The 6,641-nt window shown below is 40.2% G+C and overlaps 1 long non-coding RNA gene across 1 annotated transcript; it reads left to right on the top strand.

Annotated features, from left to right (window-relative positions):
* Positions 1 to 3,936: 3,936 nt before the first annotated feature.
* LOC146440374 (uncharacterized) lies at positions 3,937 to 5,452 on the top strand. The gene is made up of 3 exons (XR_014851414.1): positions 3,937 to 4,069; positions 4,912 to 5,030; positions 5,364 to 5,452. It is a non-coding gene; the product is annotated as an uncharacterized LOC146440374 (long non-coding RNA).
* The last annotated feature ends 1,189 nt before the right edge of the window (positions 5,453 to 6,641 follow it).

Raw genomic sequence — 6,641 nt, 5'->3', positions numbered from 1 at the left:
CTCATTTAAGCTGTTTGAAGGAGGTATGGCAAAATTGCACCTTCTGCTTCCTTCAAATTACTTGGAAGGTTCTATGCCTCACCAATACAGGCAATGTTGATTTTAGACCAACTTCTACAAATTGCCTTGCTGAAATTTTGTATGTGTGGGTGTATGTGCAGATTCCAAAGCAAAGTAATTAGATGAAATCCCTAAAACTCAGCCATATAAAATATTAATACTGAGCTAGCAGGGATTTTTCCCAAGAAAATAATTCCAATTTTCCTGACTTGTACTTTTACCATGTTAAACCTCAGAAAATGTTTGTGGGGTTTTGTTGTTGTTTTCAGAAAAGACAATTAAAAAGAGCATCCTGGAATTATGAGTAGAACTTAATCTGGAATATTCCACTGGCTAATGGAAACTTCAGCCTAGCTCAGAGCAGCTTCTCTTTAAAACAGCTGTTAATACCATCCTGGGTGATCCAGGGGTGTCCCTTGCCATTCCAGTGCTCCTGCCACTTCAATTCCACTGAGCTGTCTTGTCCTGACAGTTGAAGCTGGTCACTCAAACAGTCTGACATGGATTTTGTCAGTCACAAAACCTGAGATGGAGAAAAAGGTTTTAAAAGATGGAGAGAAAGATGCTGGGGAAGGAGGGGGAAGAGGTTGTGTAGGAGCTCCCATTTCAGTGATGAGTGTGCTTAGTGAGGAATAACCATAAATCTCATTTGAAAATGTGCACTTTTTTGTACATGTGATGGTTTTTCCCCATCTTGCAGCACTCTGGCTTGGCTACCGAGTTCTAAGACAGTAGACATGAAAGAGAGTAGGAGAGGAAGGGTCAAAATACACATTTACTCCAGATATCTGTATGGATTTAGGAATTTAGATGCCTGAGCTCCTCTTCCTAATCCAACACATCCATATCATATTAATATTAAAATAACATATAACCCTTTTCTTACCTACAAGTCCATTATATCTGCTCCACTAGGTCTTATAAAATTTCTTCCAGGGCTGTTCTTTTGATAGTCCATCCCCTTGCTGAACTCCAACTTCTCTGTTATTTGTGTCCCATTTTGTTCTTCTGGCACAACTATTCTTTTCTTTCAACACTTATTCCTTCTTGTTGCTCACATGGTTGTTTTACACTTGATATTTCCTAGGGCCATAGTAAGTTCTTCTGCCTTATGAACAGACCAAAAGTTAGATTTCTTTCCATTAAAAAAATGACCTAACTTTTCCTACTTTTTCCCCACTTCTTTTTCCTGCCTTACATGTTTAGTTTGTAACCACAGTATTGAAGGATGTTCTCACACCCAAATACCTGCATGTGTTATCCTTAACAACCAGGACCCCTGGGGAGTGAATTGGAAGTTAATAGAGATGACAAGGAGCAAAGGCAATGAGGAATAGCCATCCTACTTGCCTGTCACCTGAGGGGAAATGAGTTTGCATTCTTCAGAGTGCTGGCTATCGAGTGGTAGTTTGTCTTGATTAATTTTTACATCATGCTAGAGAGGAGAGCAAATCCCTTCATTGCTGACCTGGCTGATAACATCCACTGACAGGAGGCAGAGATGGGATCAATGTGACCCTGTGCTCACAGCCCACCTCCTGAGAATCCACCAACATTGCCAGTCTCCTGAAACCATGAATCATATTCCCAGGCAACATTCTCCTGTGTTGAACAATTACATCAATAACTTCCGAGGTCATGGAAAAAATCTACCCTGCTTCCTTGGTGGGAATGCTGCAATAAACAAAGTATGTTTTAGAGACCTGAACAAGAACAGATTAAAACAAAAAATGTGCTCAATGGAAATGTGAAAAGCACCTTGTGATGTGGTTGGTGCAGCAATATAATACAGAAGGACTGGCTGCCCTCCAGCCATCACTTTTGGAAATAACCCCATGGTTTATGTTGTCACAGAATTAGCATCCCATGGAATTCAGTTCTAATAGTTCCTATCAAAACTCACTCAGGCTCCTGTTTCTAAATCTCAAGCAGTAAAAGAATTACAAATAACTCTGTGGTGTTTCAACCGCTCAATTTTTGAAAGCTCTTCTACAACATCCATCTCTGTGTAGCCTCTTCTGAAACTCTACATTTGGAAAGTGCAAACTCTCAACCAAACTTTGGTTTCCTCTGTGCCTTCTGGCAGCAGTGCAAGGCTGATCTCTAGTGATATTCATCTTCAGGTGGTGTTAGCCACAATACTGAGGTTTTGGGCTGTCTAAATGCACTGCATGGATGTGCAGATGGATGTACATGCAAAGCACATTCCAGCAATGCAGCTCTAGGCAGATGATGCCCAGAGCTGCAACATCCAGGGTTTCTTGTGCTATTTACAGTGAAGATTATACTGTGCCCAAATTTAGGAGTATAAAATACCACATCTTAAGAACTGAGATGCATTCTGTTTAGGACATGAAAGAAATTTATGTCTACACAGAGAACAATCTAATGAAGATGTGATATGGCAGAAAAAAATGTCCAGCTTAGTTAAGATTGTGAGGAAAAAGTAAGCAGATTATTAGCAAGAGCTCTGTTCTCCATCAGTTCCCAAATGAATTCTGTGGTCTGATTTCCTTCTGCAGGTCATAAATCTTTAAATCCAGGGATATTCCTTTTTTTTTTTTTTTTTTCCATTTTACCATCCAAAAGTCAAGTCACAAGTACTTTTCAGAGGCTCAAAGTTCTGAAATTTTGAATTTCTGACACCCATAAACCACGATGAGAATTTTATACCAAAACTGATGTATCATTTATCAGGTGTGTATAAGCTGTACCAACAGCTCTTATTCAAGAGAGATCAGTCCCTAACCAGATAGGAAGTACAGTGATCTGCCAGCAGAATGGTTTGTCTGAATTTTGACAAATATGCATGATATTATATAGAATTTTCTTTTTCAATTTTAGGTATCTGGCTTTTCTCAGCTTATGATTAATTTATTGAATACATACTTCATTAAATTAAATTTGGATTTCAAAATGCAGAAAAATATCTGCAGTTTAGCTGCCTGGGCATTGTGTTTGCTTTCTGGACAGATCTTTGCACATTAATTGTTGGGAACATGATAATAATGAACTGCACTTTTGAAATCATCAGAGTAGTTAGAAAAGAAGCCAGACCCTTTCAGGAGAGTGTGCACTGATTTGCTTCAGATCTGTTGGAGTAATCACAGTAAGAAAGGGAAAAGGATGAAAAAGTGAGACTGAAATGGAACAATTAACCTCTCTGCAAGAAAAAGGGCACAAAAACTACCTAAGCTGACTGCAGATAGCTGTAATTAAGGGATTGTAACTCTCTTTGAACCAGCTAATAACACAAAGACCAAGACTAATCCATTTAGTCTACCATCCTGCCTCCCACTGGTCAAAGATAAAGGCTTATGGCATGTGATATTCAGGAGATTAAGTTAAATGACCATAATGAACTCTCCCCATTTTCAACTCTGTGGAAACACCTATTTTCTTCCCCACATTGAGATGGTGGTCCAAAGTTGGTCTTTGGTCAGCCATCCAACCTTGGGCATCAGCTGTGATTTGAGTTCCCCAAGGGTTTCTGTGGCATTCACAGCAGAGTGGGAAATGCAGGACCTCTGGGGAATGTCTGGTTTTCTGCAGTGGCAGATGGAGACTGGGCAAGGTTTCTCACAGCTGCTAGAAATCTCCTTTGCTGCAAAGGACATCATGTGAGGCAAAAACCCAAGTGGAATGCAGTGATTGAACCAGATGTCACACAAGGAGTAGAAGGAAAAAAAAAATTGTATTTTATGATCTCTGCCTCCTGAACAAAGCCCTGAAGTGGAATTTCACAGTATTGACCCAATTAAAGGAAACAACAACTGAGCTTATTGCCTGTGTGGGTTTGTGGTGTTGGTCACAAGTCATGCTAAAACAAATGGCCTGTGAACTTCAGCAGGTGCCAGAGGAGCAGAATGAGTGGAACTTCCTCCTGCCTGGAGAATCACAGCTAGAGCTGGACCTCAGCCTCACTGAGCTTCATTTCCTCTCATTTACAGGCATCAGATCCAAGGCTTTCTGTGTTCCTGCCTGCAAGCTCTCCATCACAAGCACCATTGTAAGTACAATTATTAATAGCACTGAGAAACTGCATGACTTTAGACATTCTAAGAAAAAAAACCCTTGAAAATACATAATTTTTGAAGCCACACAGATATTTTTCAGCAGCATAATTTTTCTTTCTAAATATAGTACTTCATCAGCAGCAAAAAATTAGCCTTTTTTGTTGAAACTAAGTGAAGATATAATAATATGTTTCTCGAGTATCTGAACTCCTTTTTCCAAATTACTTCCTTTTAACTTTTTAAGATGTCATAGTCCATAACAAATTGCTGTTACAGCCTAAAATCAGGAGGAACATTTCAGTGTTGTAGAAGCAGCTGGGGAGGTTCAATTGTTTTAGGTTTTTTCCTCTCCTTTCAGAAAAGACATTTTGTTTCCCAGATGACAAAATTTCTTGGAAAAAATACCATCCAATTCCCCCATGGCCTTACTGGTTTTCTTAATCAGCCTTAAAAACAGATATATGAAAACATACACAGAGCTAAATGTAATATAAGGCAGCATGCTTGCAATTGCAGTGTGTGCTAAGGGATAAATCATTGCTTGACACCTCGGTGGAATGTTGGATTGCACTTCAGTGACTCAGTCCTGGTTTTTCCACACTGGATATCCCAAAAGGAAACTCAAGCAGGGTCCTTCCATTCATCATTTTAGATATATATATATGTGCCATTGTAAGTACTCCCAGAAGATCACAGACAGAAATGTGTTATGTTCCTCTGCAGGATCATAAGAAACATGAGGCCCACAGTTCTCCAGTTGAGCATATTTGAGGCAGTTGTTTGCAGAAATTACTATTAAGTTCTGTGTTTTGAATTTGTCTTGCTTCCTGCACAGATATCTGCATAGCTGAAATTGACACCCAAAGTAAAGGACCAGGAATAATCACATCCAGCTCAGACACCCCTTTTTTGAGGCTGTGATACTGCTTCCATTATAGGACTAATGCACTGCAGGTACTCTGCTTTGTTTTGGCTCAGAATGTGCTAATGATATATCCAGGAAAGCACAAAAAGTGAGGAGGAGGGGAGGGGAGGGGAGGGAGAGGGAGAGGGAGAGGAGACCAGGTACAGTTTCAAGAACAATTTTCTGCCTCCAGCTGGTCACACTCAGCTAAAGTGGGAATTTCCAGCCCTCCCAGGTGGGCTGTCTTTCAGAGTCACCTCTTTCTTCATATACCTCATTCCTTCATACATAACAAGTCAGTACTCTTGGGAATGTCACCATCTGTGTTTGCAAGTGAGTATCTGCTCGTGGCACTCTCAAATGTCTCTGTAACTCTCTTCTAGGAATGCAGGATTCTTTCCTGCTAAATGGAAACTGGTTGGACACACCCCATCTGGCTACCTTTGTCTAATCACCAGAACTTTATTATGCCAAATTCAGAGTCCAAGGCAAGGACCCTCTTACCTATGAGTGTTTTCAATGCCCATAGTTTTCTAGTTTGCATGAGAAATGTCTGCTGTGAAAGACAAAACCACTTTTCTCAGATATGTCTTATGTGTTAAGGATGCTGTGGTTTTCATAATATTTACAGCTGGGATAATAAGAACACTTAAGAAATTTTGAACTAGCATCAACTGTGTATTTTTAAAATATTTCTGAGTAGGCATATTTCATTTCTAAGCAAAATCTGTAAGGGTCAGATCTTATCACTAGAGTAGCTACTGTAAATTAACAATTCAGTTGATTCATGTGACCTGAGAATCAGCCCCTCATTCATAGGCTTTGCACTTCCATGAAACACAAATGTATGAGGTGCTAGACTTAGAGGAGGTTAACCTTGCAATAATCTACTTTATAACCCTATCCTGTCCAGTTCTTGAGTTACTGAATATCTGAGATTAAAGCAGTTAGAGCTGGACTGATTTCAGCACTTTTCAGAATCAACCCCAAAATGCAGACTTGCCTCTGGTTCTCCCCATCTTGTCTGGACAAGAGAAGTTTCCCTTTGCCTTTTTAATAATTCCTTCTGAGGAAGCTCCTGATCTTTCCCCTCTCTACCTACAAAGTACTTTTCCCCAGTCTCTGTTATTTAGGATTCATATATTTTATCCAGTACCAAAATTCCACTGCCTGCCAAGATTCACAAGAACTCTCATACCTAATTTTCATGATGGGCTGTGGTCAGTCTTGCACAAGACCCCATTTTCCAAAACACCATATAAACACACCATAAGAAAAGTCCCTTCAGCAAGAAATTTGCTAATCTAAGCACCAAGAGGAAGGTGAAGGTGTCACCTCACTGACACGTTGGCATTCCATCCTCTGAACTCAAGTTCCTCCTGCATCACATTGACTTTCCTCTTGCTTTCAGCCTTTGGAAGAGAGCAGATGTGGTTGGGCTGCAGGAGGCCAAGTCAGGAGCATTTTTTCTACTCAAGAACCATAATAGTGTTTGGCTCTTCAGGGCTGTTTATAGCAGCCAGGACAGCAGGTGTGTTTGGATGGTTCAGAACACCTTCTGCCACTTTCACAGGCTGTGCTCAACCATAACGCCACTGAGCCTGCAAATGAACTGCTGGAATTAGTGCTGTACTTGTCTTTTATACCACCTGTGCCAAGGA

This window comes from Lichenostomus cassidix, chromosome 3 (genome assembly GCF_008360975.1).
Source record: "Lichenostomus cassidix isolate B80296 chromosome 3, HeHo_3.0, whole genome shotgun sequence".
In the NCBI taxonomy this organism is placed as follows: Eukaryota; Metazoa; Chordata; class Aves; order Passeriformes; family Meliphagidae; genus Lichenostomus; species Lichenostomus cassidix.
The sequence above is the reverse complement of the archived record's forward strand: the minus strand, read 5'-3'. Positions and strand labels throughout refer to the sequence as shown.